At 38.1% G+C, this 18419-nt stretch overlaps 1 non-coding gene across 1 annotated transcript; it reads left to right on the forward strand.

The window, feature by feature from the left end:
• Positions 1 to 14316: 14316 nt before the first annotated feature.
• On the forward strand, positions 14317 to 14443 carry LOC120230838. The gene has a single exon (XR_005528181.1). It is a non-coding gene; the product is annotated as a small nucleolar RNA SNORA72 (small nucleolar RNA).
• Positions 14444 to 18419: the final 3976 nt, after the last annotated feature.

The raw sequence follows: 18419 nt of genomic DNA on the forward strand, positions 1-18419 counted from the left end.
TAGACCCTTACCTCACAACATACACAAAAACTAACTGAAGCTATATCAAAGACTTAAAAGGAAGAGCTTTTAGAAGAAAACAGAAGAAATCTTCAAGATCTTCAAAGATTTCTTAAATGTGACATCAAAAGATTGATTCATAAAAATGCTGATAAAATGGATTTCATCAAGATTTAATGTTTATACTTCAAGTGACATCATCAAGAACATAAAAAGACAAGAAATAGGCTACTATAAAATATTTGCAAAATACATATCTGACAAAGTACTTATATCCGAAATGTACAAAGAACTCTCACACCTCAAGAATAAGACAAACAATCCAGTCAAAAATGAGTGCAAGATTTAAATAGGAGATTTAAAGATGATATACAAATGTCAAACAAGCACATGAAGTGATGCTCAACATTAGTCCTTAGAAAAATACAAATAGAAACCAAAAGTAGATGTGATTTTTACACTCACTGGAAAGGCTGTAATAAAAAAGAGAGTCAATAATAAATACTGACGGAGATGTGGAGAAACTGGAGCCCTCCAACATTATTAGGAGAAGTGTCAAACGATACAGTCACTTTGGAAAACTATTTAGAAGTTCCTCAAAATGCTAACAAAGAGTTATCCTATAAATTAGTGCTTCTACTCCTAGGTATAGATCTAAGATAAGCGAAAACCTATGTCCACACAAAGACTTGGATGGGAATGGACTTACCAGCATTATTCATAATAGCCAAAAACTGGAGACAATTCAAGTGCCTATAGCCTGGTGAATGGATAGCCAAAGTGTGGTATATCCTTTCAGTAAAATACTATTCAGCAATGAAAAGGCATAGACTATGCATACGTGTCACAACATTGATGAATCTCTAAACCGTGCTCAGTGAAAGCGGTTTGACACAAATGCTATGTCTTAAATTACTATATTATATAATTCTATTTCTAGGAGATGCCTGGGAAGGTAATAAAAGCCAAAAGCAGACTGGCCGACTTGTGAGGAATAGGGGAAGGACCAGGAAAGTATTAACAGGGAATGCACACGAAAGATCACGTTGAGGTGACCAAGACATTCCAAGGCTGCTCTAGAATGGTGGTTGCAGAATTTAGTAAATTGCTGAAAATTTTTGAAACTAGATACCTGAGAAGGGTGAATTATCTGAGATGTCAAATATGCCAAATAAAATTTTTCTGAAACAAACAAACAAAAACCTACAGTGTGGTATTTAAGACCCTACAAAGTCTGGTTCCCTCATACCCAGAACAAAACAAGAACAAAAACAAAAATGCAGCGAAAACTGTGATTGTATAAGAGTGTGAACTCGGGGCAGCTAGGTGGCTCAGTCGGTTAAGCGGCCAGCTTCGGCTCAGGTCATGATCTCATGGTTCGTGGGTTCGAGCCCCGCGTCGGGCTCTGTGCTGACAGCTAGCTCAGAGCCTGGAGCTTGCTTCAGATTCTGTATCTCCCTCTCTCTCTGACCCTCCCCAGCTCATGCTCTGTCTCTCTCTGTCTCAAAAAAATAAACATTAAAAAAAAAAAAAAGTGTGAACTCTAGAGCCAAACAGATCTGGCTTCTAATATGACCTTAGCACTTATAAGCTGTGTGTCTTGGGTGATCTTACCTCTCTGAGACTTATAATCATTGCATGTAAGATGGGGTTGATAAAAGTGTCTCCTTGCAAGATCGTCCTGAGAATTAGAAGCAGGGCACACAAAACACGGAGTCAAGCTAAGCAGAATAAATGCTCATGAATTGGTAGCTGGAAGTAGTCACTCTATTTTCGACGTACTTCCAGGCTTTTCCAAAATAAGCGCAACTTTGGCTATTTTGGTTAAGCTGTTACTCCTAGACAGCCCTGATCTGCCATATTGTATTACTGTTCTGTTCACCTAAAGAACTCTACCTACCCACCTACTGTAACTCCTTATTCTTCAGGATCCCCTAATCCCTTTAGAGCATGCCATTACCCCAGGGGGGCCTCTTTTCAAATTCTTCTATAAAATTATAAGTACACAATTGCATTATTGCCATTTACCTTCCCTTGAGTGTAAGAAATGAACTGATGTGTTTTCATAGTCTCCATTGCCTGAGACCATGAAAGTTACCAAATCCCTGAGTTTTTGATGAGGGAGCTCAGATCAAACTTCTAAATTCTTCTTTACCACCATTCCAGAGGTGGTATGTGGTATGACAGATATTCACTATCCCTGCATCCAGACTAAATTTTTACATAAATTGATTTGCACCTATATCCATTGATCCATTTGGAATGGATAAATAAAAATGTTTATGAAAAGATAAAAGTCCTATAAGATGCATATTAACAATTTCTCAAGCAACTGTTACATCCTCTTTGGCTACTACTAGACAAACAAACCCAAGTCCATGACTCCTTATTCTGCTTTCTAAAGGGTTAAGCACTCAAGACTAGTTGAAATGAACCCTGTAGGAATAGACAAGAAAATAAATTTCAGTGGGTTAAATCCCTAATTTGTAAAGAATTTTTGAGCCCTCTATTCTTGAACTCTCTCAATATACTGCAAACATTCAGCCGTGCTTTTGTGAATGAAACAAGACATTACTGTAGTCACAATTAATCTCCTTATTAACAACTTAGCAGCTCTGTTTCTTAAAATAGAAACATACATTGCAAGAAATGTTTCCTTATTTTACCCCCTATAGTTCTTTCAAATGAAAAAATCAGACATTTTCCAGGAGTTTAGACATCAAAATTTCAACCAAAAGACCTGTCTTTATCAAAGGAAATAACTGCTCTTGCTAAGATTTTTATTCTTCAGAAGATTTCTAAATTGCCCCCTTCCTTTTTAAAAATACCTTACAACAGATAACGACCTACATCATTCCGTTTTTTGTCACTTTCGATGGTATCTTCACTTTTCAGCTCCATTCATTAGTCTTTCTCTATCAAAAAGTATTAGCTGTTGAATAATTTGTGAAAACTTCATGGTAGTCCTGGTGGGAGTTTGGGTCCAGCATTTTCCTGGCCTTGCGTCCACAAGGACTATGAGTGTGACCCTAGAATGAGAGCTTCAAAATGCAGTCAGATCCAAATACTCAACTCATGTACCTCGCAGGTGTTTTCAGATAATAACTGAGACCACAAGTATGAAAATACTTAGTGACTTGGGATAAAATTCAAAACCATCATCATGCTCATTACATTCCTTCCTGGCTCCGAATGGCAGGAGCCACCAGAGATAAATCCCCATCTCCCATCTGTCCCTTGAATTTCAAAGGTATGTCAGCTTAGTAAATTTTGTCTTTTTTTATTCATGAAAGAGGGAAATGACCTTCATAAATTAACTTGGATCTTTCTGTTTGAAAAGAGGCAGAGGTTTGGGGCAGAGGTTTATTTTGATTCTTGGCTTCAGTACTTAAAGCTCTGAGCAAATCACTCAAACTTGACGTGTCCTCATCTGAAAAATGGGAGTGAACACCAACAGTTATAAAACCCTTTAGTGCTGCTCGGATGTAAATGCTCATGCAATATTTAGTAAGTCTGTTTTAAAAGAATGAGTGTTCAATATTTGAGGAATGCTAACACCTATCAGCTCTCTTACTTGCTCCATTGTGTAGTTCTCGAAAAGCTCTCCCTGCCCTCCATCCTTAGCAAGAACTGAATTTTCAAAACAGAGTAATTTTGTAGGAACAGAGGAAGAGGTGAGGAGAGAGACTGATGTACAAATGGCGTTGGTCAACGCTGAAAAGAGATTTTTCAAATATCTTCCCTGTTATTATAGCAGAATATGGGAGAAATGGGTAAAAAGAAAGCTTCCTTACTGCTCGAGCCAATTCAACTTGTGCAGAGCTAATTAAACATGTCTTGAGTATATAAAATATATCATCCCCAGATAACAGCATACTGTTAAGTTCTTCATCTTATTAAGAGCTTGCATTAATGCTTCTTCAACATAAATTTTATACCCAGACAGGTACTATTTGAGACATCTCACAATAGGAGTGACCTAAATTAGGGTGACAGAGGCAAAAGATGAATCAGCGAGGCCTGTCTCAATGAAAAGAGGAATAAGGATTCCATCTTCCATGATTGTCCAATTCTAACACGCTAACATTATTTTCTGAAAAAGCTTCTTTCCTCAGACCTTTGGGTCCCTGGAAGCTCTGCATACAGAGAAAGCATCTCACAATCCAGAGGGATAAACCCCAAGCCCCAAAGTCATAAAATCAATGCTGAAAGGCCCTTAAGGGAACATTGAAACTTCACTCTTCACAAATGAGTAAAACAAAACCCAAACAGGTGCCATGTCTAAGGGAATGGGCACTGATACCTAGTATAGCATCTTGAGAGAAAAAGACAGCTAATATAAGTATGATAACCATCAGAACTTATTTGAACGCTGTAAATAAAAAGAAATAAAATTTGAAGAATGAATCAAGAAATGAATCAAGGAAGTGATCTGATTGGTCCATTCCTTTCATATTTTCTACTACCTACTTAATTGTCCTAAAAGACTATTCTAGCTCATGACTGCTTACCCTTTGGATATACTATCTCCAGTGCCTTATTGCTCTCACTTATATTTAGATACCCCTTTGTGGTGCAAACTTTTCCCCTCTGGGATGCCCCCTCTCCACATGATCAAAAGGAAGCGAAAGCCAGCAAGAGCACGGCAACTCACCCCAAGAGTCTACAAAATAGCTGGCAACCAAGAACTTTATCACACTGGCTTGCTTAAGACAAGCTTTCCTTATATACCTCCCTGGAACTTCCACAGCTTCCTCCACTGCGACATAAATCAAGGCCAAACTCCTTCAGGAGACAGCTAGTCAAAGGCCAAGTCACTCGGGTAGCAAGGCCCATTTTCTATTGTTTTCCTATGTTCTATCTCACAAGTTCTCAACTGGACTATACACTAGATTCACTTAAGGAGCTTTAAGGCACTGTGAGTACTCAGACCCCACCTCAGACCAATTTAAGTAGAGGCTCTTGCTGATGGGACAGGAACATGAAAGGAAACAAAATACAGTGATTGAAAGCACAGCATCCAGAACCAGACAGCCTAGGCTTAACATGGCTACACTGTTTATTTGTTGTAATGCTCACAGGCAAGTTATGTCACCTTCCTATGCCTCGATCACTCTCTATAAAATGAGGAAAACCAAAGATCACTTTTCTAGGAATATTACAAGAATTAAAGAAACGAATACATGCAGAGCACATAGAATTATGCCTAACACATGGAAAGCCTTAAGTACTGTTATTATTATTATATTTAAAGATGTAGGACAGAGATACGTCTAAAGGGATTAATCTATTTTTTCCTGATTTGAATTTAATTGGATGTTGCCTTTTTTTTTATGTTTTATTTATTTCTGAGAGGGAGAGAGAGAGAGAGAGAGACACAGCATGAGCAGGGGAGGGTCAGAGAGAGAGGGAGACACAGAACCTGAAGCAGGCTCCAGGCTCTGAGCTAGCTGCCAGCACAGAGCCCAATGCAGGGCTCAAAGCCATGATCCATGGGATCATGACCGGAGGTGAAGTTGGACGCTCAACCGACTGAGTCACCCAGGTGCCCCTAATTGGATGTTGCTTTAAATAGCCCCTAAAACTGCCTTTAAAAAGTCACTTTTAAGAAGTGTTTTGGGGGCGCCTGGGTGGCTCAGTCGGTTAGGCGTCCGACTTCAGCTCGGGTCATGATCTCACGGTTCGTAGGTTGGAGCCCCGCGTCGGGCTCTGTGCTGACAGCCAGCTCAGAGCCTGGAGCCTGTTTTGGATTCTGTGTCTCCCTCTCTCTCTGACCCTCCCCTGCTCACACTGTCTCTCTCTCTCTCTCTCTCTCTCTCTCTCAGAAATAAATAAAACATTAAAAAAAGAAGTGTTTTGGTATCACAAAAACTTCACTTTTTAACACCGAAAACAAATATTATGGGGAAAAATCACAGGATGCATAAAACTTCAAGATATTATGTTAAGTGAAATAAGCCAGACATAAAAGGACAAATACTGCATGATTCCACTCATATAATATAACTAGAGTCATCAAATTTGTAGAGTTAGAAAGTAGAAATGTGGTTGCCAGGGGCTGGTGGTGGGGAGGGGAGAAGTGGTGAGTAGCTGTTTATAGACACAGGGTTTCAGTTTGGAAAGATGAAAAAGCTCGGTAGTTGGATGGTGGTGGTGGCTGCACATCAATATGAATGTACGCAATGCCACTGAACTATACACTTAAAATGGTAAATTTCATGTTATGATATTTAACCACAATAAAAATGTTAAGAGGCGCCTGGGTGGTGCAGTTAGTTAAGCATCCGACTCCTGATCTCAGCTCAGGTCATCATCTCAAGGTTCCTGGGTTTGAGCCCCTCAGTGGGCTCAGTGCTGGTGGGTGGAGCCTGCTTAGGATTTTGTCTCTTATTTTGTCTGCCCCTCCCCTGCTTGTGCTCTCTCTCTCAAAATAAATAAATAAATGCAAAAAATGCTAAAAAATATATTAAAAGCGTAAAAAAAATCACAGAATATAGAATGTTCGTTGTTTTTTCCCGATTGCAAGATTATCTTCAATCTGTTAAAAACCCATTTGTATTCTTTCTTCTCTTTCATGTTTCCCGGCCATTATTTAAACAACTTTTTAAACAATGTCTGACCTCACTTTTGATAGGTACAATGGGAAATTGACCCAACCACAAAAATATTTCTCAGTGATATCCTTTGTCATGAGTTGGAGCTAAAGAGAACGCCCTGTGACTTCCAGGGTTTCCCCAAACAGAAAATCCTGAGCGTTGATGGGTAAATTTTCACTGACATTGTACAGTTTCTATAGAGTTGACATCTGATTGATACTGTGACAGCTTTTTCAAACCTTATGTACTGTTAGTTCAAACGTATTAGAGACTGCTCTTGACTTTGTAAAGTCATTAAAAAAAACATGGGGTAGGGTGAGGATTAAAAAATACTTCATTGACATCCCAAGGGCATTTATATTGACAGAATAATGGCCCTCATTTTGGGATCATTTCCTTGGAAGGAAATGTGTGTGTGTGTGTGTGTGCACGCACGCGCGCATATATACCCCTTCTAGGGACAATGTGTCGCCTCTGCAACTCCTCCAGATTCATTAAAGGGCCAATGGAATGGCGACTCTGCATACATTTACGCACCATGTGAGACACTTCTACTGAAATTCAATTGTGACTCTGAATGCTTCAGACCAGATACAATTTTAACATTTTCTGCTACAGGAGTGGGAAGACCAAATAGCTATTTCAGATTCACATTTCCCTTTTCCAATTGATCGTGGCACTCCCCCTGGAACGCCCCCATGTTACAACAGCTCTAACTTTCCAATTCATTTTCACTGGAAAAGTCTAAACATGAAGCAATCCCTTCTACTCTACCAGTCACTGTGGTTCCCCTAAGGGTATTTTTGTGTTGAAGTAAGTCACTGAGTGGCAGACTGATAGCTTTTTGTCTTCCGAAGCTCATTGACTAAGAAAATAATACACATAAGGCAGCCCATTCCAACAATATCCCAAGGGGAAATGAGTCCATTGCCACCTACTTTTAGTGATGGGGATAGAAAGGATTAGCGAATAAAACACCTTGGGGTGGGGGGGTGGGGGTTACAAAGGATAACACACCAATACTCTCTGTTTTGATGAAAAAAGTAAAAAAATATCGTAAAAACTGTGCCTCTTTATAAAATATAAGGTAAGGTTCTCACTGCCACTTGTGATTACAAGAGAGTTGGATAAAAAGATTCATTGGTAATATGTATTTCACAGAATTTATACAATGCTTTGCTAAGTGAAAATCCAAAAATGAAGGGGGCATCAAAATGACAGTTTGTTATTCAGAGGACACAATCTCTCCACATTTTCAGGGATTGTCAGTGTTCAAAACCACATACTTAAAATGGTGACTTTAAATCTTCCCTCCAAGTGCTTGATACTATTTTTTCCTTAAGGGTGTTGCAAACCAAGTGTTCAGTTTCAAATCAGATATATAAAATTTGAAGGATAAACATATTTCTGCATCAGGTGCCATAACTGTATCTTATTTTATAAATATTTTCACTTTCACCTGTGTAAAAGCAGCATAATCAGGTTCAAGGAGCATGGAATTCTAATTCTGTTTACAATTTTATAAACACAGCTATACTTTTCTTTCAGCGCTATAATCTGCAGCTGGAAAACGTCCTTAACACTATTTGTTAATAATCTGATTTCATGTAAAGTTTCTTCCTTCCTTCTGTATAGATTTCTTTTTAAAAACAACTCATTTATATCTATTTTTAAGAACTGGTGCGCTGAAAAATAGTTCCCTCATCCTCAAACACAAAACTCCTAGGGCTCTAAGTTTAATATGACAATAATATGATAAAGTAAATAAAACAAGTATTTAAAAAAAGAGAAGTGAATCAGGCAGTTAAGTGTCCAACTTTGGCTCAGATCATGATCTTGCAGTTCAAGAGTTTGAGCCTGGCATCGGGCTCTCCACTGTGAACGTGGAGCCTGCTTTGAATCCTCTGTCCCCATCTCTTTCTCTGCCCCACCCCCACTCATGATCTCTCTCTCTTTCTCTCTCTCTCTAAAAAATAAAAAAAATATTTTTAAAAAGGGAGAGAAAAAGAAGAAACCTTTACTTGATTAGGCAATGGGCTTATAAGTAATTATTTATTGTTTCTCTTACTCCAGTATTATATTTTGAAATAAAGCCCAAAACATAACAATACCCAGAATTTATTTGGCATTTTATCCTTTCTCAAGTGTTTTAATACTTATTTATTTTACAAAGACACCATTAAGATGAGCAGAAGCTAAGACTATTGGTCCCATTTTATGAATGAGGACAATGAAATTCTTAGAGACGGAGACAAAGAAAGAAGGTATACACAGCCATACAGCATTTCAACCTGAGAGATAGGTATCTCTAAATGGTTTCAATGGAAATCCTAAATGGACCATAACTGAGAATAAGAGAGGGTGTCACTCTGATAGCAGCATTCTGGCATCTAGCTCCTTTCCAGGACATGGAACAGCATGCAAAGGTACTACCGCCCCAAACACCACCACCCCTTCTCAGAGGTCTGATCTCCGGCTCCATGGGGGCCCTCCTCCAAGAGTCTGGGTTTGAGAAACTCATTATTTTCTTTGTTCTTCCAGCCTTAGGCATGGTAACAGCTTCCTGCAGTTAGCTCAGCGCTACCCTTACTCCCCCACTTTGAGTTGTGAGTCTTCCGTATCCATTTAGCCAGTGCCCTTTATGAAATTCTCTCTGTAGAAACATTGAATATGTGTCTGTTTTCCTGACTGAACTCTGGCGAACACCGACATGTTAACCACACATAATAAGCACTTACTTGTACATTGCTGTCAATCCAGTCACACAGAAGGTTACATTTTTAAGTGTAGCCTGATTTAAGAAGTTAAATATTCATTCATATTATTCTGTGTTCTTGGAGATGGGCTATGTGCAGCCTTTGGTCAGGCAGCAGCTGGCCACCTGGTTTCCTTACATGTTCCCCAACTTCCAGGGCTAAATGGACAGATAATTTCTCTTCTCTTGGACATTTTAGAGAAAGGCCTAACCTTCACCAAAATGAAAGCATTGGTACATAAGAACATCATTCATGTTCTTAATAATTTCCTCCAACCTTGCACATGGGATTGCATCCACAGGTGCAAGTCAAACAGTTCTATGTTTCTGGAAGAGTGAAAAGAATCCTGCTAATCTATTATCACTTTAAATGTAAGGCCTTTAAGGCCGAATTCAGAAACAAGGCCAAATACAGTTCAACTTTTCTAAGCCTCAGCTTGGTTTATATTTTGCAGTGTTGTAACTAACATCCCATTTCTAAAGATTTCAAGAGGTATGCGATACTTAGAAAAAACTAGTTCTAACAAAATACTATTTTGATGAGTTAAGTGTAAATGAATCAGAAACATAAGGACGATATTTCCCTTGGAACACACCGGGATTTAAAAGTTAATGGAAAAAAGTGCTGGCAACTCACATCTAGAAGTTTTATTGAAACCAAGATGTTTGAATAAACATTAGACATTCAACTAACTCCAACTGAAATGGGGTTCACCAATCCTTAATTATAACAGCGCTTTAGATGATGAGGAAACAGGTCACATTCATGTTTCAGACGGAAAGCTTTACTTGGCAGACGTATTTCTGATTTAAGGAACCTCTGCAGTCATATTATGGCAACCAATTGAGATATTAAAACAGACAGTGAAGTTTTAAAGTCAGTCTGGCAAGCACCATGCGAAAATAACTACCAATTGGAAATTTAAAAGAGAGGGAGAGAGAAAGAGAGTCGGGAGTATAATGATTAAGTTTTAGAAGGAAGTTAGAACACGACACGTAATTTAGAAAGAATATGTCTTCCTAAATGGGCTAATAATGAGCTAATCACACAAGAATCTGAAGAGTGGTATGTGTTCAGGTTCTTCCTGCTCATTCTGAGGATTGTAATTGGAGCTGCAAATTGAAAAGGCTTATGAGTAGGAAACGGACAGACATGTGATGGAATTTTAATGCCTCGGATGCCTACTGCCGAATTAAGTTAGTAGTGGGCCCCCTAGAACTCATGGGGCCAGGCGGTCGGCTTGGGACAGCATCATGTGAATTCCCAATGGCTAGAAAATTCCCAATGTCAAGAAAATCATCCTTGAAATACAGCAGAAGCAAAGCTAACTGTACCATGGTTGCTAAACCTTAACATGCATCAGCCAACTATGGCTAGTATCAGAATCACCTGGAAGGCTTATTAAAATGCACATTGCTGGATTCCACTCTAAGTTTCTGACTCAGAAGGTCTGGCTGGGAGCCCTAGAATTTGCATTTCTAACAGTATCCAAGGTAAGGCTGATGCTGTTGGTTGGGCAATCTTTAGAGAACCATTGAATCATACATGATGGCTAAGGACTGTTCTAAGCCACTACTAACTGTAGAAGCCACTTTGCAAGTGCTTTATATTCACATCCTAGAAAAGGGCTCCAGGGCTTTTAGCTCTAATTCATCCCATAATAGACCAGAGCTGCTTAAGGAATTTGCCAAAATAGAAGTAGATGAACAATTTCACAACAAAATCATCATAAATGCTTTTTGAATTAAATATGGCACAACTGCCAAAAGGATTTTAAAAATAAACTCGGAGTAGTTCTTTTCATCCCACTTGACCTTCTGCTGAGGGATAATTTTCATAAGTTTAGATTCCTGGGAATCCAGGTTCCAAAATTGACCCATCTCTAGAATAACCATGATTACACCTGTTCCTTATGAGAAACAAAGTGATGTATAGTTTAACCAACCTGCATCATCCCCCACCCTGAAACAGCAGATTGCTCCTGGTTATTTCCCAGGATCTCAAATGGATTCACCTCAGAAATCTAACTGAATATCATACGTTCTTCAGGAATCACTTCTTCTTTTTTTATGGGTTTTTTTTTTCTTTCTAGGAGGGAGAGAAAGAGACAGCATGAGCAGGGGAGGGTCAGAGAGAGAGGGAGTCACAGACTGAAACAGGCTCCAGGCTCCGAGCTGGCAGTCAGCACAGAGCCCGACGCGGGGCTCGAACCCACGAACCGCGAGATCATGACCTGAGCGAAAGTCGGACGCTTAACCGACTAAGCCACCCAGGCGCCCCAGGAATCACTTCTATACGCTGTTGGGCAAGAGTGTCCATCCTTTTATTGAAGATCTCCAAGAACAGAAAACCAATTATCTCTCATGGCAAAACACTCTTCCTTTTGTAGGGGAAAAAACAGAGCGGATACCCAACACCAGACTTCTGAATCAGTAAGTATGAAATGCATAACATTTATTCTGAGCAAGAGCTTCCTTATCACCCCTTCTACCTGCCTCCAGGCCCATCAGTGCCTGTATTACTTTAACATGCACTGCATTTATATGTCTGGATGTTGTCCTTACCTCCATTTGGACTTTTTAAAACTTAAACTGCAATGAAATTGACTTTTTTGGCGTGCACCTCTACGAATTTTAACACAAGTACAGATTTGTAGAACCACCATCACAGGACACATACTGGACAGTACCCAAACCACAAACAAACAAACAAACAAACAAACAAAAAACAAAAACAAAACAAAACAAAAACCTATATACCATCCCTTTGTTAACACACCCTCTCCTGGCAACCACTGATCTATTCTCTGTCACGAGGATTATGTCTGATCAAGAACATCATAAATGGAATCATACAGTATGTGACCCTTTGAGACTGACTTCTTTCACTCAACTTGGGCTTTGAGATTCGTGCAAATTGTCTCCTGTATCAACAGTTTGTACTTCTTCTTGCCCAGGAGCTTTCCATTGTATGGATTTACCAGTTTGTTTATCCATTCACCTGTGGAATATTTGGGTTGTTTCCTAGTTTGGGGTGATTATAAATAGATCTGCTGTAAAACTCAGGCACAGTTTTTGTGTGTGTGAATGTAAGTCTTCATTTCTCCAAAGTAAATACATATGAGGGAATGGATAGGTTATATAGTAACTGTATTATGAATTTTATAAGAAACCACTGAACTATTCCCCAGACTGGCCACATCATTTTGTATTCCCATCAGCAGTGTTTGAGAATTCCAGCTGCTCCACATTCTCTCCAGCACTTGACTGCATCAGTATGTTTACTTTTAGTCTAACAGGTGTATAGTGATATCTCATCTTGGGTTTAAACTGCATTTCCTTAATGGCTAGTGATATTAAACATGTTGACACCTGCTTATGTGCCTTCTACATATCCTCTTTGGTGAACTGTCCAAGAATATCCTCATTTTAACATTTCTCACTGTTGAGTTTTGAGGGTTCTGTATATCCATTGATATATTCCTGTGGCTTTTCTTATTCAGACGACTAATGTGGTGGATTACATTGGTTGAATTTTAAAGACCAAAGTCCCAGAATAAATCTCAGTGGGTCATGGCATATTACTTTTTAAATATTGCTGAATTTGATTAGCTAATATTTTCTAAGGACCTTTTATTTATGGTCATGAAAGATACTTGCCTGTAGGGTTCTTTTGTACCATTTTTGTTTGGGTTTAATATTGGGAATATTTTGGTGTCCACACAAGGTATTGGGAGGGGTTTCCTCCTCTGTTTTCTCAAGGAAATGGAGTATAATTGTCATTATTTTTTCTTTAAATGTTTGGTGGAATTAACCAGTAAATCATTTGGACTTACAGATTTCTTTTTCAGAAGGCTTTAAACTCAGTTCAATTTTCTTAGTAGTATTAGATGATTCATGTTGTCTATTTCATATTGGGTAATATTGATAACCTATAATTTTTTTTTAAATGGTTTCTTAAGTTGCTGGATTTATGTGTCCTGAGTTGTATGTACTATTCCTTTACTACTTTTTTAATGTCCGTAGTGATTATATTTATTCCTGATATTCAGAATTTGTATCGTTTCCCTTTTTACTTTGTCAGCTTTGTAAATGAATTATTAGCTTTATTGTTTTTTTTAAAAAGCTTTAATTGAATTTCTCTATTGTTTTTTATTTTAAAATTCATTGTTTTTCTCTTCCATATTTCGTTCTTCCTGCTAGTTTTAGGTTATTTTTTCCTTCTTTTCCTAGTTTCTTATGGCAGCATCTTAGATATTTATTTAAGACCTTTCTTCTTTTTGTCCAAATATCCATCAACTGATAAATGGATAAAGAGTTGTGGTATATATATAGACAATGGAATATTACTCAGAGATCCAAAAATATCAAATTTTGCCATGTGCACCATGAATGGAATATATATATATGTATATACATACGTATGTATATTTTGCTAAGTGAAATAAATCAACCAGAGAAAGACAGATATCATATGATTTCACTCAAATGTGGAATATAAGAAACAAAACAGATTGAACATTGGGGAAGAGAAGGAAAAAATAAGATAAAAACAGGGAGGGAAGTAAACTTTAAGAGACTATTAAATAGAGAATAGACTGAGGGTTGCTAGATGGGATGTGCCTGGTTAGGGGGATGGACTAAATGGATGATAGGCATTAAGGAGGGCACTTGTTGAGATGATTACTGGATGTTATACATATGTGATGAATTACCATATTCTACTTCTGAAACCCATACTACACGGCATGTTAACTAACTTGAATTTTAAAAAATAAATTTAAAAAGAGTCAAAACAGATATTTCTTCTTTTTAACATAAGCACTCAGTGCTACAAATTGTCGCTTCAGTATTCTCTAGCTACAAACTCAATTTTGCTTCTTTTTTTTCTTACTTTTTTCAGTTCAAGATATATTCTAAATTTCCTTTGAGCTTGCCTCTTGGACCCGTGGATTATTAAGAAGTATGTTGCTCGCTGTTCTGATTTTGTAATAATCAGGGCAGGCTGAACATTCGCTATATTAAGACCATGCATGTGTCCCCAGACTTAGTTCTTTCCCTAGGTCTGGTTTTATCAATGCTGGTGATAAACCAAGTCTGACTTATATGATGGATCTGTGGAAAATGTCTGTGACTCTGGGTATCTGATCATCCTTGGGAAATGACAGCAAAGCTAGTGTGATAACTTTTGAAGATAACCATTGATAATTTGATGATTACCAACTGCCATTAAGTGAATTGTAAAACTATTATGTTTTGTTTAAAAAAAAAAAAAGAAGTATGTTGCCTCATATCCAAGTGTTTAGAGCTTTTTCTCTTATTAGTTTAATATAATACATTATAGTCATAGGATGATAGTACGTAGTCTATTTAACCAAAATCATTTTGTATGATTTCAATTATTTTAAATGTATTAAGTTTTGTTTTATGACCTAGGCTATGATCTCTCTTGGGTAAGCTCGATGGACTCTTAAAAACAGTTTCATTATATGTATCTCTCTATATCTATCTATCTGTACACATATATAGATATGGATGATATAGATAAATATATAGAAAGAGAGAGGGAAAGATGGAGGGTTCTGTAAATGTCAATTGGATTCCAATTGGTTAAAGGTATTATTCAGTCCTTCTGTATCCTTGATGATTCCATGTCTACTAGTTTTATCAATTACTAGGAGAAGAGTATTAGAATCTCCAATCACAGCTGTGGATTTTTTATTTCTCCTATTTCTGTTAGTTTTTGCTTCATACATTTTGGGGCTCTATGGTTTGATGGATCCAGCTTGTAAAAGCATGTGGTGGAGGATAATGCACAGAGTTTACACTGAACTGCCCACATTTGTATGGTGAGGGTAGTATTGTGTAAGAAGAAGAAAGGAAAAAAGCAAAAGTAATGAAAGAAAAGTGGAGAACAGATTATAAATACACTTACATACCTGTAAGAGTTAATTGGTGGGCAAAGGGAATGATTGGACACTTTTAAGCAGAAAGTAACAAAATCAGATTGTTCTTTCATAAGCATAACTTGCAGAATATTGTGGATAAAGTGCATGATCCCTTAGGGTGAAATGTGAACTTAAATTTAAAAAATAGCTAACGGGTGCCTAGGTGAATCGATCAGTTAAGCATCTGACTTTTGATTTCAGCTCAGGTCATGATCTCATGGTTTGTGATTTCAAGCCCTGCATCAGGCTCTGTGCTGACAGCATGGAGCTGTGTATATTCAGATTCTCTTGCTTGGGATTCTCTCTCTCCCTCTCTCTCTCTCTCTCTCTCTGCCCCTTGCCCCTCCCCACCTTGCTCTCTCTCTCTCTCTCAAAGTAAATAAATAAACATTAAATTAATTAATTAACTAAAAAGAAATACTTAAATTCTAACTAATAGAGTTCAAAATCCAAAGGTAGCAGAACAGAATGTGATTTCTTAATTTCGGTCGGAAAAGCTTTCAGAACGAAATGGACCTTGTATACACACAGAAGTCCTGAGGTCTACTCATGTTTTCACAGTTATGAGTAGAAAGAGGAGAGAGAATTATTTTATACATAGCAGTTTGGCATATTCATTACAGATTTAGCATTGGAAGTTTAATGTAAAGGCCAATTTGCCAATTTGCTGCCCGTCCCTGTGAATGGACTTATTAATAAGTAATGCATATTGTTTAATGAGAAAAATGATGGTCAAGGTAAAAATATAAAACGTTTTAATGGGATGCCTTTACAAAAGGTCATTGCCCTTTCTAAATATTTTTTGATGATTTCTTCTTCCCAGGAAAGCTGTTTTTAAGTGCACACACTTAAGCATACAATTAGTCCAGCAGCCTAAGAATATCTAAGTATATCTTGATAGGAATCCAAAATTGTCTCCAAAAATCCTTAGCAAGACGCATAATGGTGGTCCGCTACTTACATACTTATAACGATCTACAAATAGGAATAGTAAACAAGGACTCCTCTCTCTTTTTTTTTAAAGGGTATATCAGGTAGGTAGGACAACAGAAAACAGTTGCCAGCCCAAAGGAATGCTGAAAATAATTTGAAAAGGAATTATTTACAAAGATGTGAGCGAGGCTCCGGGAAATCAACGAGAAATGGCAAAGCACATCAAGGCTAGCAAAGCGGGCGCTCACTCTTTGACCTGAACAGTTAAGGAGAAGAGGTGCTTTCCAAAGGATGCACCAGGGTAGCTGTAGTTAAGAAGAGAACCCCTTTTACATCCTACACCCCAGCCAGGTGTTAACACATTCTCCTCCCCTTTACCCCTCGCCATTGGCCAAACCCAACAGAATGTAATTTAATCCATAAAGCTCAGCTACCCAGGGCACATAACAGGGTAGAAAAATGTAGGGACTGGGTTGGAGGCCAAAGCAGGCAAACAATTGAAAGCAATAATAGGCACGTGAAATAAAAATTTTCTACCGCACATACTAAAATTGAAATAATTCCACCTCCACTCCCAATTACACATGCACATGCACACACACATACACACACACACACTCACACATATTCTCACTTACTGATTCTATTCATTAAGAATTTATTTCTAGGTCTCACACGGACAATTTCTTTCACTAAAATTCAAGCCCTTGATTCTCCTACTGCCATTGAAAGATTAATGTTGCACATTAGAATTCCAAGCCCAGATGTTTCATCACATGGAGAAATCATGTTACCTTCTTATAGAGTATAGGACCCGTACTTGCACTTTGTCTATTGTCTTGAGTGATTGGGCTTGGTGTTGGGGCAGAAAAGGGCCAAGCAACAGGTGTAAAACTCTGAAGTTCAATAAGTGCATCTGATTGTGCAACTCTGAAAGTAGCTAAATGTCTCAATGATTTAAAGTGCTTGAGGCTTTAAGTGGCTCATTCAGAAAGCACACCGAGATAATTCTGAGTCCTTGTCTTTTTTTTATCATCACTTGATCACAATCCCTCTAATGAGATGAAGGGCTTCTTCTCAGTGAAATAGGGACTCAAGCATGCTTAAAGCAATTGAATTATGTTTCTTTTGTACAGGTGCTTCACAGATTTGCTACTTTTTATATCCCTCGGGCTGGGGCTGGGGCAGAAGCCCATTGGTCTTGTGCCCTGCTGAAATGCTTGGGCCTCACACAGGGCTTGGCATGAAGACGATGCCCAATAGATTTTTTTGAATAAATTAACAAATGAACTAAATAGGCAACATGGCACAAAGGAGATCCAGGACTTATGCTACATCTTGGCTCTAGCTTTTTAGCTAGAAGACACCTGGTGTCTTCAAGCAGATCATTTAACTTTTCAGAGGCTCTGCCTCAGCTGCCATAAAATAAGGATAAAAACCCGTCCTACGTGGAGCTGCCAAAGCATCATGGAAGATGATATGTTTGGAACTGTTTAGAAACTGCAAGGCATTCTAACATATACACTATTTTTGACTACAAAAATTGGTGGCCAAGCCCCAAAAATCTATGAGGATTTCACATTAATGCAGATTTTATTTTTTTTTTTTAATTTTTTTTTTTAATGTTTTATTTATTTCTAGGAGAGAGAGAGACAGTGTGAGCAGGGGAGGGTCAGAGAGAGAGGGAGTCACAGACTGAAACAGGCTCCAGGCTCTGAGCTGGCAGTCAGCACAGAGCCTGACGCGGGGCCCGAACCCACGAACCGCGAGATCATGACCTAAGCAAAAGTCGGACGCTTAACCGACTAAGCCACCCAGGCGCCCCATAATGCAGATTTTAAAGTACCAACAAAAAGGTTCTTCCACTTTCACAAAGAACACAGAGAAAACAACATGAAACAAAACCTTTTTCTGATATCTACAAAACAACACGCTCTTACCTTTGAACTTCACTCTGAAAGTAAATTCCCGTATCTATGAAAATTAATCGTGTACATGTCTTTTGACTCAGCAAGTCCACTTCTGGAATTTCATGCTACATAGAAATAAATATGTAATAAGGACAGCAATGTCAATAATGACAAAAACAACTGGAAACAACTTGAATAATAAACAAATCAATAAGTGGATATCCACATGTACACATACATATAAATCATGGTATGTCTGTACTATACAATTATACTG

The sequence above is a fragment of the Hyaena hyaena genome, unplaced genomic scaffold (assembly GCF_003009895.1).
Source record: "Hyaena hyaena isolate Hyena2069 unplaced genomic scaffold, ASM300989v1 scaffold_48, whole genome shotgun sequence".
Lineage (NCBI taxonomy): Eukaryota > Metazoa > Chordata > Mammalia > Carnivora > Hyaenidae > Hyaena > Hyaena hyaena.